The sequence below is a fragment of the Natrix helvetica genome (assembly GCF_964273705.1).
Source record: "Natrix helvetica genome assembly, chromosome: 1".
In the NCBI taxonomy this organism is placed as follows: Eukaryota; Metazoa; Chordata; class Lepidosauria; order Squamata; family Natricidae; genus Natrix; species Natrix helvetica.
The window spans coordinates 79,271,821-79,288,524 of record NC_138548.1 but is presented as its reverse complement, the minus strand read 5'-3'; the positions used below and the strand labels follow the sequence as shown (position 1 = coordinate 79,288,524).

Sequence of the window (16,704 nt, the reverse complement as noted above, 5' to 3'; positions counted from 1 at the left end):
CTTTTACACTCAGGACAATTCTTCTTTCACTCTAAAATATAATAACTCCAATGCACGGTAATATAAAAACTGACCTATTGTATAATGAATCCTAAGATGACAGACCTCTCTCTAACACCTTATCTATAGGCACCACTATGGTGTGCGCAATCTTTTATGACTTCTTTAGTTACAAAAGACTCTTAGGATATTACTAACATCAACGTGAACAGATGTCATGGAAATTAGTGATAAATTTATTTATAGAGATACATAGAAAAAGTGGGCATTTGGCTACTGTAGTGTGTTTGCATGCGTCTGTATTTGGAGGATGTTTCAATTGGTCAAAATGCAACGGAAGCATATCATTTTTAGTTTTAGGAAACCTACGTATTTTACATTTCAGAACTGCCATGCTATAATTATCTGTAATTAATAAGCAAATTTAACTTGGGGGGGGGAAAGAAATATAAGACTCAATCTTTTCCAAATCAGCAAGGATTCATTTCCTAGCCTACAAATCCTTGGGAGGGGTAACTAGTTGAGAAAGAAGCCAGAAATCAGCATTTTTTAGCTTCTTCCTTGGAATTTATACCCCTCCAAACTGCCTAATCCAGTTTAAAACATGAGTAAGACATCTAACCACATAAGGACAGTATGATATTTCTATAGCAGAAACATTGGTAAAAGGATGTCAGAGAAGAGTCAACCAAACCATGGAGCAGGATTTCAGGAACTCAACTTGTATGCCATACTAATGATTAGGAGGGATGTCTTTAAAACAATTGCATATTGAATCAGACTGGATATGCATTTTTGGATTTGGAATACTATCATGTTTTTTAAGATTGAATCATATTACAAAAAATAATATATTAATATTTACAGCTGTAATATTTAGTGGTTAAAGAACCAGGAGACTGTGAGTTCTAGTCCCGCTTTAAGGCATGAAAGCTGGCTGTATAACTTTGGACCAGTCAACTCTTGGCCAAATCTACCTCAGAGGGTTGTTGTGGGAAATGTGCAAGGAGGAAGGAATATTAGGCATGTTCACTACCTTGAGTTACTTACAAAAGCAATAAAGGTGAAATACTAATAATGCTAATGCTAATAATCCATACTACTACTAATAAAAATACATGGGCACCTTGGGTGCAATCCCAAAACAACTGGAATACCACTTAAACATCATCAGCTTTGAAAAATCACCACCAGTCAATTGTAAAAGGCAGTTTTACTCACAATAGCTTACATCCTATGATGCCTTTACACTGTCAACATCAACATCTGCCTATCCTAGGTCTTTGGAATGGGCTGATAAAAATGCCAAATCCAGTCTAAACATATGGCTGATTGTGCAACAAACCAATAATAATACCGTAAAAGGGAAACTTTCACTAGCTTTGATCATCAATTGTGCTAATTTTTTTCCTCTGGAGAGAAAATCATAGTGGCAGTGATATATGTGCTGACGATCTCCCAGTTGGGTATTTGCAATGTGTTCATAACAGGACAGCCCTCGAACATAGCTTGGAAATTTTAACTGCCCCAAGACAGGGCAGCACATATAGTGAGCCAAACCACTTAGAAACGCTTCATTATCCTCATCACGGAACTGTGGTTCTTGTTACCTTCTACATCTAATTTAAACTATTCACTAAGGCTTCCAAACTTTACATGCTTTAATCCAAGTTATTTGAAGGACTGCATTTTTTTGTGCTGACTGTTCTGTACATTCAGGTCATTAAATGCACCACCGTAGATATGATTTAATGTCAATAATTTTGCTTTTTCCCCATGGTGCAGCCTGTGTTATAGGAAATTTGAAATGGGTTAGAGTTATCTTACTTAGGGAAATCAATTGAAGTATTTATTTACCCATTTTCTTTTCATTCAAGTCTTTATGTATACTACAGGATATACCTTATCAGCACATACTATAGCATATTTCATTATCTGATTACAAAACATATTTTTGTAATATTTGTAAGAGCCAGTTACGTGTTATAGTTAAAGCATCAGACTAGAAACCAGAAAACAATGTTTCCTTTTATGCTTTACCCATGAAAGCCAACTGAGTGACTTTAAGCTAGCCAGTCTTTCTCAGCCCTGGGAAGGAAGCAATGGCAAACTAAGAAAACTGCAAGCAAAGTTAGTGTTTTTCAAATGAAAGTGTCACCCTCTAATTGCTTTATGTCTACTTTTAGGAAGTAAAAATAGTGAATGGCTCACCCCAATGCATTCTTGGACTGCCTGGAAATTGGTCACCTAAGTGATCAGGGTAGGGAGGACAAAAATAAGTTGGGGTGGAATTTTCAACTTGGGAGGGAAGAGGGAGTGGTGGGCAACCACTTTTACTTGCTGATAAATGTGTGTCATGGGATTGGTCCGAGCATGGTTTCACATTTCCAAATGTGCTGACTAGATGAAAAGGTTTGACTCTTTCCGATATCTGGAAACAGAAGAAAGGGCAAGTCACCCATCCCAATGAAGAATGAATCAGCAAAATCTCTGGGGAGAGTGCAGGAACCTATGATAAATTTAGATGTAAGAAGTGAACATTGTCACCAATTAGGACTTGGAGAACTGAGTGCTTTGTGCAACAATCAAGTTCAATGCCATTTCATAGACATTCTCATAGACACATGCAACCTTATATGTTAGTAACAAATACACAGGGAGTCTTCAATTTATAGTTATATAAGTGATTCATACGCTCATTAAGCAAATCTAGCTTCCCCAGATAGGCATTAAGCAAATCACCACAGTCGTAAATATGAACTAGTTGCCATGCATCCCAATTGCAATCATGTGACTATGGCTACATAAGTGTGAATACAGGTCATAAGTCACTTTTTCTTTGAACTGCCATTAAACCAACAATTGTACTTCGAAGATTATCTGTATATTATTCATGAGTACAACTTTGACCCAGGCAAGAGTGGGTAGTTTTGGGGGGACAATTTTTTTGTTTTAAAAATGAACAGAATAATGTCAGGTAATCACACCAAAAAAGTTGAGTGAAGATACCTAATTTGACGTGGGGGGGGGGATTGTGTTTTGAAATGGAGGTTAAAGGTTTGACGTTTTTCTGATATGTGACATTTAGAGATGATCTGGAGGGGGAGAAACTTTAGTGTGCAAAAGAGAGAAGATGCAATTACTCACTTGTAGTTTATACTCATTTGCTATAATTTAATATACTACTAGATGTATCAACCAAAGCATACAATTGAGATTAATTGTGGTTAATGTAATCACACATTCTGCTTTGTTCAGACCTCTACCAGAATTCTGTGCCAACTTCTGACTAGTGTACCTTAAGGTTGCTAAAAAAACAACAACCTGGACTACACCAAAGGAATTTAAAATGCTTAGCCCACCTTCTTTCCAAACTCTTGAAGAGAATGATTTTGTCCTTAAGCCATCCCTGTGAAGAGCAGAATCCCATCAGTTCTAGATAAATTTCTCTCCATCAGCGCTACTACCAGTGTCCAATAACATTCCTAATTCTTGTTATGCATTTCTCCCCCAACACAAAATTGTACATATCATTAATGGGAAGAGATTCCTCACGTTTCTTCCAAAAGAACTGAACCGTAATTTGATCACTAGGAAAGGCTATATCCCCAGTTTTCTCTTATAGGTCTAAAATTCATGTCCCTTGCCCTGGTATTGGAAGCATGAATACTTTGATGCCACAAATGGAGCATTGTGTCTCAGCCAAGGACAAATGAAGCCAAGTAGGCCATAACCCTTCCCAGAACAAAATAACTCTGAAGCAAAACTCTGAAGCCACGTATTTTAAAATACTACAAATCTAATCCTCATCACTTCTTTAGAAAATAATATTGAGGCAACATATTTAATTCACAACTTGTTTCACTACTAATTTCAAGTTTTTCCTTGATATCTCAGTGTTTTTGTCCTATTCTGTGGTTTGTTGCTCTACATTTAATATAACTCAATACAAAGCTTGCATCAGCCATATTCCCAAGCAAACTTTCCATTAAGGCTGCCATATAGGCACTATTTTTTCCTGTCCAGTGATGGCTCTATTTTATTCACTGAAACATGATTTCTCTCAGAGACTAAACTAATACGTACAGAAAATACAGTTCCATGGGAAAAAAAGTATCTGCTGGCTTTTGGATTTTCAAAATTTTCAAAGTTTTAAATTTTGCATCTCTCCACTATTGAATGTTATCAGAGCTTCATGTGGCTTCTACCTACATATAAAGGGAATATAAGCAAACACCACCAATTGTTGTTTTTATTTGATTTGTGATGTGCCAGTACATAAAAGTAATCACTCCCCTGAAATCAATAACTGCTTGTAATTGAAAACTGCAACAATTTTAGCCACATTATCTAATTGACATCAGTCTTTTATATCTTTGCAAAAAAATAAAATTGCTTCAGTTTAGTAACAGCAATGGGACGCGGTGCCTCAGTGGCTAAGATGCTAAGCTTGTCAATCAGAAATGTCGGCAGTTCGGCAGTTTGAATCCCTAGTGCCGCATAATAGAATGAGCTCCTGTTACTTGTCCCAGCTTCTGCCAACCTCGCAGTTTGAAAGTACGTAAAAAATGAAAGTAGAAAAATAGGGACCACCTTTGGTGGGAACGTAACAGCGTTCCATGTGCCTTCGGTGTTTAGTCATGCCGGCCACATGACCACAGAGATGACTTCGGACAGCGCTGGCTCTTCAGCTTTGAAATGGAGATGAGCACCGCCCCCTAGAGTCAGGAACGACTAGCACATATATGCGAGGGGAACCTTTACCTTTACATTAAGTTCTGATAACATTCAGTGGCAGTGATAAGCAAAAGTTCAAGAAACTCAAACACCGAGAGGCCAAAGACATATTTCTTAAGGCAAAAGTGTTTCCTAATGAAACAGAATAAGAGGAAGGACCTCCATGCTTTAATTGCTTATTTGTGATCAGTTCCTCTGCTTCAATAGATTGTTTACCCATTTGCCACAGTAACTAATTTATTACATTGCTTCCTCCAAGAAAAACAAAATCCAATCTCAGTGTAAGCTTTAGAGCCATCCACCAGTAGCAAACTTAAAAGCTTACAGCTGTGCATCAGCCAAGCCTGCATTACTTTAAGGGCTTTTTTGGGGAAGAACTTGTCTGGGAATAACAGATGGAAGAGATACAGGGAAGGACTAGCACTCATGATAAACCCCTTTGCTCAGCACAGGAAGGAGGCCAGATGTTATTAGTTTACCACTTCTCTCAATCTTAAACAGGATGTAGCACTCTTCTTTAAACAAAAACCACATCCAAGGATGCCTAACACCACAAAGAATGTATTATAGCTATTTTGGAAATTAGGATTGGAAAATCAGGATGGAGGTACACTACATTTTTTTTGAGAATGTATTGTTTCCAAAAAAGGGAAATGCATTTTTTTTTTAGAATATAGCATACAGCTGCTGCTTTATATAGCAATGTCCTTCACTCTTGAATAGAATATAATTCTTTATTGGCCATGTGTGGTTGGACACACAAGACATTTGTCTTTGGTGGATATGCTCTCATAAAGAAAAATAAAATACATTCATAAAGAATCATGATACAACCCAGTTATGTGACTGGATTCACATAACATTCTAAGTCATTAGGAGCTTTATAGCGTATGTTGTATGAGTTAGAGTGATTTACAATCATGGTTTAATCTTGGTTCTTATAGAATAAGAATTCACCCAACTATGGCTAGGTTGCTTAAACAAATTATATCTGAATACAATGTACTCAGATATAATTTGTTTAAGCAACCTAGCCATAGTTGGGTGAAAAATAAAGCCCATATTACAGAAAACAAAGCCTTTTCCTAATTTGTTGATTCATTATACTTATTTTTAACAGAAGCGGTATCTTGGCACATAAAATCAGCTCCACCATATTCCTTGGAAACACAGCCTTCTTCTTTTTAGCATTTGTTCTGCTTGGTTGCAGGGTCCTTTTTTCCCTTTCCTTTTTTTAAAATGTGCTTGCCTAATTCTCATGGTGATACTACCAGTGCATGTGATAAAAGATTCGTTCTTTAGCCAGCTTGTTACAGAGCTTGATGTTTTTCGAGGGCCAACAGAGAGTGAGTGACTTTGGTGCCTAAGGAAGCACATGATACCTTGGTTCTTAGGCTGGGGCTCTCAACCACTACAGTACACTGGCTCGCTTGCCATATAACATGTACTTTGCAAAGTGCAAAAAATATATATGCACGTTTTCCTTAATGTACATCACTGTTGTGTTCAGTACAATTAGATACATGGCATGAGTACTAAAGAAGCAATGGTGATCCTTCCAAAAGCATAGCAGCTCAAGAGAAAGAACGTTTCCAGCTGCAGAACTTAAAAGTCTTGCAGTTGAAGTTAACTCTCCTTAAACCATAACCTTAAAAAGCCATTCAGCAGCCATGCAGAATCTTTTACATGGAAAATTGTAAATATATATTCATCTAGGTTCTGAACAATTTAATTTCAAACCAATGAATTCTATTTCAGCTACTATCTCTATAGATTTCTGTCAAGATGATTAGCGAAAGTAGTTTCTAGATTTGGATCACGGTGCCTGTTTGTGATACACTTCCATTTCAAAAGCTGCAGCCCTTGGCTCAAATACTTCTACGGTTGGGAAATTATTATAGTGATGAACTTGTCAAGACCATGGAGCAGCTTTTTGTAAAAAAAAAAAAAAAGGAATATTTGAACTCTCCACTTTAAAAAAGGTAGAGAAATCAAAAACATGTTAATATTTTATTTTTAAAGAAAAGTATCTTTATATTTTTTTAAAAAACCACAATTTTATGTTGTTTGAAATAATGGCAGTCGATTAGAAATGTATGAATTGCATGCACAGACATGTCAATGTGTGAAGTAAGATTTGACAAAGAATATAACTTGAATTGCCATAACATTCACAGGACCTTTTGAGTATGGAACATACTTTTAAAAACATTTCTATATGTGGCCTGTAAACATCTATAACTGTAAGCATTCAAAACATCTAAAATGGGTTTATCAATTTTCATGCTATTAATCCATTAATATTAAATGTAATGAGCGTTTGAAAGAATCCAGTATATAATGCTATTATTAATGTAAGACAATCAACTCAAATCTTAAAATTACAGATTAGAGTAAGTTCATATTTTTGAAATACAGAAAACATGTGAAGATTTAACGTTGTGGAAGCTAAATATATCAATGAAAGACATTAATCATGTATTGTTTTAGTGGGAAGAATATTTGAATGATACAAAAAGCATTTATTAGAAAAGTTATTCTTAATAGTTTGAATGACCTTAATCAGGTTTTTAAAAAGAACATTGTGATATTTAACTGTTTCCACTTTCAGTTTTGACAAGAATCATTAACATTGTGTTTTAAAAACCATGTGCAATATATAACATAATCACTGTTTTTAATTATAGGCACACAACCTGAGGTCTCAGTACACATTACTCCCAAATTATTGGGTGCAGCCTCCCTCGAGGCCCTACAAAATTTCTCCCTGAATTGCAATTGACAGGGACAATTATTGAATACACGAGGAATGATTATGTGTCATCAAATTGGTACTAACTCTTCGTGATTACATCGATAGATTTTCTCTGTGGTGACCTCTGCCTAATCTGAACTTTCAAGTCTTCCAACGGTGCACTAATTGACCCTGTAACTGAGTCCAGTTCACTTTGCTGCTGGTCATCCTCTTCATCTCTTTCCTTCCATCTTTCCCAGCACTAGAGCCTTTTCCAAGGAGCTAAGTCTTTGACTGAGGCTTCCAAAGTAGGATAATTTGAGTCTGATCATTTGTGCCTCAAGTGAGAGGGGAGTAATTCAGGGGTGGGCTTTCAGTAACAGGTTCTCTGCCTGGTTGCTGGGTGGGCATGGCTATGATGGGCGTGGCCTAGTCGGTCTCCTGCACCACGGTGGAGGGGTGTTTTCGCCTTTCCCAGGCTCTGGCTTTCCTCGAGCCTCTGGGAGGGTGAAAGCTGCCTCCCCCATCTTCAGAGATCTTCTGGCATTTCAGGGAGGCCAGTTTTTCCCCCTCCCCAAGCCTCTGTACGGGCCCTGCACTTACCTCGCATCCAAAACGGGTCATGTAGAGACTCCCGGGAAGAGCTGGGTGGGCAGGACCATCCAGGGGTGGGATTTGGAGGTTCTCCAAACCAGCCGTAACTTTAGCTACTGCTTCTCACGAACTCATAGCAGCCCACCCCTGGAGTAATTACACCATATTTAACTTAATGCTAACTAAATTTTTATCCCCACTCGTCAGTTTTTTCCTCATGGTCAGACATCCTTCTTCTGCAGCGGGTTAAATTATGAAATACAGGTGATCAGCTCCAAACAAATGTTGCATAATTCCTATTTTAGTGAATAACTGAAAACTCTAGTAGACACAAAAAGGGATAAAGTTTGGGAAAGGTTAAGGGAACAATTACTTAACAGAAGGAAAAGTAGAAGGCGTAAGTATTTGGTTTTATTTGTATTTTTAAAGCTGTTCTTTTATCTCTTACATTTTTCTATCTTTGTTCTTGTTTGCTTTGTATATTTTGCTACATTGAAAAATTCTAAATGTATATATAAATTGTATAAACACACAGGCACACAGGTAGTGCTTGACTTACAACCATTCATTCATCAACCACTAAAGCACTGAAAAAATGACTTATGGTTTATGATTGGTCCTTGCACTTACAACTGTCATACATCCCCACTGCCTTGTGGTCAAAATTTGGGCTGTTGGCAACTGTCATATATTTATACAGTTTTGTTATCCTGGGGTCATGTGATTGCAACCGGCAACATTCTCAGCCAGCTTCCAAGAACAAAGTCAATGAGGGAAGCTAGATTCACTTAATAACCATATGATTCACTCAACTGTAGTAATTTGCTTAAAAGCCATGGCAAAAAGAAAAGAAAGAAAAAAGTCATAAAATCAGGTGTGACTTCCTTAATAATCATCTTGCTTAGTAGTGGAAATTCTGGCCCCAATTGTAATCATGAATCAAGGACTACCAGTAATATATACACATATGAAGGGAAGGGGTGGCTCAGTGGCTAAGACACTGAAATTGTTGATCAGAAAGGTCGGCAGTTTAGCGGTTCGAATCTGTAGTGCTGTGTAATGGAGTGAGCTCCTGTTACTTGTCCCGGCTTCTGCCAACCTAGCAGTTCGAAAGCATGTAAAAAATGCAAGTAGAAAAATAGGGACCAAATCTTTGGTGGGAAGGTAACAGCGTTCCGTGCGCATTCGGCATTTAGCCATACTAGCCACATGACTACGGAGACGTCTTTGGGCAGCGCTGGCTCTTTGGCTTTAAAACCACCCACTAGAGTCCAGAACGACTAGCACATATGTGCGAGGGGAACCTTTACCTTATACACATTTGAAGAAAACCCTGGTAGACACCAAGGGTAATTAGGACCAAGATTCTTTTTTTTCCCCAATTTGAGAAATGAAGTTGTAGCTAGAGACAACTTGTATTGAAAAAAATTTCAATAAGCAACATATAAATGAAATATTACTTTTGTATTCCACATTTTGAGACTGTACAATTGCTAACATAGGAATGTAATATATAGGAAATGATACTCTTGAGTTGGACAAAATCATACTTCTAGTATACAGTTAAGATGTTTCAAGGATAGCTAGCCTACATGAAAACAATAGTAATAATTGCATTTAATTGGGTCTCTATTGTTTATAGAGATGAAAAATGTTAATATATCAGGACTAACAAATACACAGTATATAATTCTACTGCAATTATCAACCCACCCATGAATTTATTTATTCATTTATCTTAGTAAGAGTTACTTGTCTTCATTCTTTCCATTCGGTTTTAACACAAGGATACTTGTAATCTAAGACATTTGTTGTGATTTTACTGAGATAGTATTGAATATGATACATATCAAGCGACTGGAAAATTAAGAGAACCTGTCAACACATGGGCACAACTCTGCTTATAAATAAAACCTTTTAAGCTTATAGTCCATGAGAGAACATCTATATACAAGCATCTGTATATATTTCAAACTGCAGTTAACCCCCAATTAACTGACCTTATTTTAGAATATACAAACTATTCATCATTTTATGCAGCTGTTACACCCTTTGATGTATGCATGAAATCCCATTTCATATTTTTCGCTTATATTATAATCTGATTCAACTGACATTTAAATGAATTTGAATCTTGACAGTTATGCCCTCTTAGTTTATTTAATCAAAGGTTTACTATATTCTTAAATCACGTGACTTGAGAATCTTAGACAAGCCTACAAAATTTAAATTCCTGTAGAGCAGAAATATTGTCTCAACTTGTTGTAAAGTATGTGAAGGATGGCTAACTTGTGAAAGAAACTCATTGTAACCTACCATAATCATGCCACAGATAATACCAAATACAACAATGTAAATGCCAAGAAAATTGCAATGCAGTTTAAACCTCCAATTATGCCACACATAATACCCAATACTGCAATGCAAATAACCAGAAAATTACTCTTAATACAGTTGCCGTATATTTAAACATCCAATGCCAAGGCATGTGATTTCCATGTCAAATGACCCAGATTATGCCTAAATGCATCTATTGACATGACAGCTCAATAATGGCTATACAGTAAACAACTATGTGGGAAGATTCAGCTACAGCTTCTGTAGATTGTGGTTCAAGCAAGGAAAGTGTTGGTCCAAGTGACAAACCAAGATTCACACCGCTCTTCTTCCTACCCAAGATAATGAAAACCCATGAAACAGTAGAATTACGGTTATAGCAGAAAAGGACAACTTTTATATTCTCATAAGCGTGACTGTTTATGGGTTGACATTGGAAATTCATTTGATAGATTATTCCAAACCCTGCCATGTAGAGTCTGTAACACAGTTATCATCAACTACAGGAAGGGTTCTTGGCCAAGAATGGTGTCTCTTTGTGCAATGTGAATCTTAGAGCTTTTTCTATATGTAGTTCAAAGAATAAAAACTTTATTGAAATGTAACAGATTCCTCAAAACATTCTTAAAACGAATGTTTTAAGGAAGAGCAGTTACGGTAGTGTATAAGAAAACTTCCCTGAAACAAGAATACTGTGGCTTGCAAGATTTTATGTACAGATTCCTTAGCTCGATCTACATTTTCAGTTTCTTTTTACCCTCAGAAAAAAGAGCATCTTTATTGATAAATCTTATAGTAAATAATCAAGTATCACATATTGATAATCTGTGATATAATGTCTGAATAATATCATCTATGGAAGAACTGAATCATTTGCTGAAAAATGTACTAAATTCACCCATAGGTATGTTAAGAATTCAATAACAATGCGAATAGTTATGACCTGCAACTTTCTGAGCTTTTTGCGCCAACCATCCTTATGCTCTAGAATTAAGCAGCAGTGGATGATCTATTGTGCACAGGGAATAATTTTTGGTTGCGGCAGAATATAAATAATCTCTCTATTAAGTCCTGAAGAATCTACAAAGGCATTTTAGCCTCGCCCAAATCTCAATTAATTAAAAAAAAAAACCTAGGAAATAGCTAAATCAAATTTAATAGTTTGCTTTAATTCAATTACAGTCCTCCTTTCTATATTCATGATTTATGGGACCTATATACAATGTAGAGGTGGTCCTCAACTTACGACCACAACTGAGCCCCAAAATTAAATCGCTAAGACAGTTACAGTAAATCACTGCAGTTGTTAAGTGAATTATGTGATTGTTGTTGCTGGTGTTGTATCCAGCTTCCTGCTTGGGAAGATTGCAATTGGCAATGTGACCCCACCAATTATGATGCAACCATCATAAATATCGTACATGCCTATAGCCAAGTGCCCAAATTTTGATCATGCAACTGTGGGGATGCTGCAACAGTTGTGTTAGAACCAGTCATGTCCCTTTTTCCAGTGCTGTTACTTCAAACAGTTGCTAAATGAATGATTATAAGTCAAGGACTACCTGTATACAATGGATTTCAAACAGACAGGGCAAGCTACTGTATATAATAAACAAGGAGTGAACCCCACATTCGCTCACATGGATGTTACGTGGTCAGACAGTGAAATGTCTGCAAGCAAACAATCATGCTCAGAGAGCAATCAAGGACCCCAAGAGCTAGTGTCCTTTAATATGCATCTCTACCTTAACACAGTCTTGTTTCAATTATGCAGTAAGATCTCACCCTTCAGGTACTGATGGAACATGAAGCCTAGGATAGTTGTCCCAAAAATTAGAGACAGTTGGAAGTCACACAGTTAGTCATTCTTTACATCCTGACTTGAACCTAGAAATACTGTATCCACAAACTACATTGTCAAATTTGTTTTACTTAAAAGCGCACAAAATAACTTTCCTCTGACTACACAGATAGCATCTCAGTCATCTTGAAAAATTAGGCTCACCTCCCACCCTTGGGAAATTGTGAAGTTAAATGCCCACGAGAAACTTGTTTCTGTTGTTCTAGAAAAAATAGCACACATCCATGCTTGAAATGCTGGAGAAAGTATCCAGGTAAAAGGGGGAAAAAAATAAAGTGCTTAACTGAAATTACTGCCTAATCTTGGCTCCCATGACAAAAACACACAAATCTGTAGGATATCTCATATATTTCTACCTCCTAGGTAGCATTTGTGAGAGGTTAAGCAATCATTTATTTTCTTCAGTCGTCAAAGCTGTCAGAAGCCATGGAACAAAGCCTGGAACAAACAAGCCTTCAATAAAACATCAGGTATTTTATTGTGCAACATACCATAAATAATTCCATTTCTGCTCCACTTCAGCTCATGCCTAGAGTTAGGTGAGTCAGTCTAATTTTATTCTTTACATTATAGATGCAATCCAGTCGTCATTTTTATTCTCTATGTTAAGAGATGTGATGCATAGTGTTCAGAAAAAAAATCTAATTAAATGACATTATTTTTAAAATAAGATTTCAACTCTATTTACAAGATAAGAAATCCTCAGGCAGGTTTACATTATCACATATTACTAAAAACAGATATTCCAATATTAGCAGTTTCACAGCTGCTTAGATCTTACATCATCTTTTGAAGCCATGCGAAATTCAGAAAAAGATATTTGAAGCACTCCAGGATTTTTCTCTTATTTGACTAACTCTTCAAAGAAACAGAATAAGTAAAGAAACTTCAGTTGGCACAGAAAGCTGTTAGACTGGTCCAGTTTGTACAGCTTTCAAAATTCTTCTGACATTTGTCTTGAAGAGCTTCTGACCTCTTCCAAGTCAAGAAAGGACAAAGGCCAGATAGCATAGGTAAAAATATGAGTGCAGCCATATGAACCTCTTTCCTTCTGATCAGGCAAGTCCAGAATTTATGAAGCCCAATAACAAAGTCACAAGAGCTGACAATACACCTGGATTCTGCTTGTCCAAGATTTTGAGAGATCTATTTCCCAGCTAAAAAGAAGTTTATTTCCAACACAAACCATCAGTGGAAGTCTGAAGACGTATAATTATTACTATAAGAGTTTCAACTTTTATCCTTCTGGTTTTTTCCCCCTCAAACATCTTGCCCACATTATCAATCTTTTTTAGCTCCTGTTATTTGACATCAGTCATCTCTAGACAAGTGGGAACTCTGTGGCATAATGGAGATCAGAGTTCCACTGTCCTTTCAAATTCCATCATGTTATGATAAACTAATATCCTCTCAGGCTGATTTGGGCATATCCCATTTAAACAGATACACTTATTTAATTCTCACACCTTGAGCATATGGTGAGTAAGCAAATGACAAATATTCTAAGTTGTTTTTGGATTACTTCTGTCAAATATCAAGGTATTATTAAAGGCAGGATGCAGTATTTGAAAGTACAACAGCAGGAAGAGGAGGATTACTAGGCTTGAAGCTACAGGTGCTTCCAGATGGAGGGTACTATTCCTAGCCCCTCTACTGTGCAGCTATAGTCTATAGTTCGTTGCTTAACACTGGTTTTCACGAAGATGGGGAAAATAAAAAGTTGCCAACAGCCAACACTGTTGCCTGGATCCTGTAAAAGTACAGGACTGGGGCAGAGCGAAGGTTCCCCACAACGAATTCTGCCCCTTCTGTTTAACAAGAGTTGTGCCAACTCCCTGCGGGACCCGGAGCTTCGGGTTTCAGCAGAAGTAACTCCTGCCATTCTCGCCTTCACAATGGAGACCCGTCTCCCACCCGTCTTCCTCTCTTCCTACTCAGGACCCCTTAGGCTGCACCGCAGCAAATGGATTCCCGTCCGAGGGGCGCACTAAACATGAAAGGACCGGGGCTCCGAGTCGGTTTTAGAATTAAAACTCCCCGCTTTGGCAACGAAACAAAACTCCCCGATAGCGGGGAATCGGGGATACGAATCCAGTACGCGCAGACAATGCCTTCTTCGGCAGAAACTCAGCGGTAGGTGTGGCAGTTTCAACCGGGACAGCTGTTCTGTTCCCTCCCTGCCAGCCGCGAGCAACGTGGGAGGGAGACCCAAAACCACGGCCGGGAGGCAGCGAAGGCTGCAGAGGAGAGCGAGCAGCAGCCCCCCGCGCCGATCGCGACGCTTCTCCGCCCCCTCTGAGCTCCGGCCGCTCTTCCCTCCCCGGCACTGCAGCTGAGCGAGGACAATCGCCCTCTGTCTTCCCACTTCCAAGACCCCTTTTTTTCCAGAACAGCCGAGCGCGACGGAAAAGGAGCCAGGGGGAGTATGGGCGCCCTCCTACCTACTCGGAAAGTCAGGTCCAAGAGGCATTTCCCAGTGGAGGAGGAGGAGGGGGTGCCGGAGCCCCTCCGCTCGCAAGCCTCTCTTCGGCTTGGGGGATTCAGCTCAGCAGGCACAGTGAGCCGCAGTTAACTGGAGCCCCGCTATAGCCCCGGGGGAGCAGGGTTACTAGGAGACTCACCTCTTCCGACGGCTGCTCTGAGGATTCCCGCTGAGCGGAAAGTCTCGGGGCTCCTCCGGTGCAACAGGCGGGTAGGGAAGGCACCTTTCCGCAAGCCCTTCAGGCTGGATCAATCCGCCTCCCTCTCGGCTGGCTCCGGCGAGCGATCTCTTCGGGCCGAGCTAGCCCCTCCCCCTATTTCAACTGCTGGACGTCCAGCGAAAGGGGCCTGGCCTCCCGGGCGATGGGCGGACTTGGGCAAACCCCAGAGGCTTCCAGGAGGACGTTGCGGGAGCTCGTCTCCTCTGGGCAAAGGAGGCCTGGCTTTAGGAAGCCGGGAAAAACGCGTAGTTTCCTCCACCCCCCTGCCCGCAACGGGGCGGGAGGGACTTTCTGATCCAATTAGCCCGCTGCCGCTCGGGGGGTGAACCGAGGCCCTGCCCAGCAGCCGTGGTGGTGGCTGAGCTGGCCATCCTGGAAACTGGGCGAGAGAGTCGGTATCCACCCAGTTTTGGAAGGAAGAAAATCTGTGGGCTGAGAGCTGGGACGCCATGGGAGCAGCAGCGCCTCTGCACATGTGGAAAGCTCGGAGCTGCCAATGAGTAATCGAACCCTTCCAGTCCTTCTTCTAGGGTTAGGCAAAAGTGCTTACGCCCCGGCGTCAGTTCCAAGTATCTCCAACCGCAGAACCCGCCCCCCTCTCAGTAGATTACAGGAGCCCAGGATGAGATACTTTGCTTGGTAAGCATGCTCATTTATTACAGGAAGATAACACAGGGAGAAAAACTATTGCAATATGTAAGATAACTCCCATTTTAAAAATAGCTACTGCACTTATTTAGGCAAATGGGTTGTATTTATCTAGTAAGCCATTAAACAAATACGCCTAAAAATAGCGTTTATATGTTAAGAGTTAGGCAGAGAGTTTTCAGTCAACTCCTCTCTACCAACCCCCCCCCAAAAAAAACTTGTCTTCAGAGGGACAGTAATAAGTCAGGTTTGAAGAATCCCACTAATTGAAGCTGTTGCATTGCACATGGAAAAGCCAACTTACCTTTTCTGCTGCTTTGTGCCTTCCTTGCCTATAATCATCAGCCTGTCACTTTGTTTCCAAGAGCAAAGTCTGGCTGTGGAAAAACTCAATGGTGGTCAATGTATTTTTGTCCACTCATTTGCTCTGACAAATATAGCTCCACTTCTATCATTCTATTTTAAAAGTTTCAGAATCCTTATTAGGATTCTTATAAGGGCAGTCTAAAAGTAGTGAAAATATAAAGGCTTTTGAAGTGCCCTGATATTTCTCCATCTCACGAGAAGTTACAAAAACAGAGAAAGAAGCCTGAGGCAAAAGGCCGACTGAAGGTTGAAATGCTGGGCCTTGAAATGGAATGTGGGAGGGGATGATTAAGGTTCAAATTAAGCAGTACCAGGTGCTGCAATAGTTTCAGGTTACATTCAGGACTGTTAAACAAATAGTATTAGGTCTCTGATTTTTTTAAAAATCCTCACGTTTAAAAAAACATCCTCACATTTCAAAATTATTAGTTGTTATAAGGCATGATGCCTTGAGAATAAATTTACATTTACTTTATATATACCACTGTTTAATAGTTATTCCATTTAAGTCAAGGTTTTCTATTTGACCTATGAACTTTTTTGTATCTGCGAGATTTTAAAATTTTTTTAAGTAATGCAAATGACTATTCTTCTGAGGAATAGACACAATATCCCAATCTATATTACCAGTCATTAAGGTTCTACCACCAATGGAAATATGCCAGTACTTGTTTCTATCTGAAGTTCACACCCTATGCAAATGTTTGAGTCATTTATGTGTAAGA

General features: G+C 38.9%; 2 protein-coding genes across 9 annotated transcripts in view; one reads left to right on the top strand and one right to left on the bottom strand.

Annotated features, from left to right (window-relative positions):
- Positions 1–16,704, bottom strand: part of PACSIN3 (protein kinase C and casein kinase substrate in neurons 3) — a 35,787-nt gene that overhangs the window by 18,755 nt on the left and 328 nt on the right. For 2 of the 7 annotated variants that reach the window (XM_081953482.1, XM_081953480.1), the window contains exon 1: positions 14,885–15,051. The exons of 1 other annotated variant lie outside the window; for it this stretch is intronic. The gene's annotated coding sequence lies outside the window, so the exon portion shown is untranslated. Of the gene's footprint in view, positions 1–14,884; positions 15,057–15,917; positions 16,187–16,704 lie in introns of those variants that run through there. 4 more of the 7 variants (XM_081953478.1, XM_081953483.1, XM_081953481.1 and 1 more) reach the window with 4 other exon arrangements.
- DDB2 (damage specific DNA binding protein 2) overlaps positions 15,333–16,704 on the top strand; it is a 36,359-nt gene continuing 34,987 nt past the window's right edge. The window contains exon 1 of one of the 2 annotated variants that reach the window (XM_081953446.1): positions 15,333–15,604. The gene's annotated coding sequence lies outside the window, so the exon portion shown is untranslated. The remainder of the gene's footprint in view (positions 15,605–16,704) is intronic. The other variant, XM_081953444.1, reaches the window with a different exon arrangement.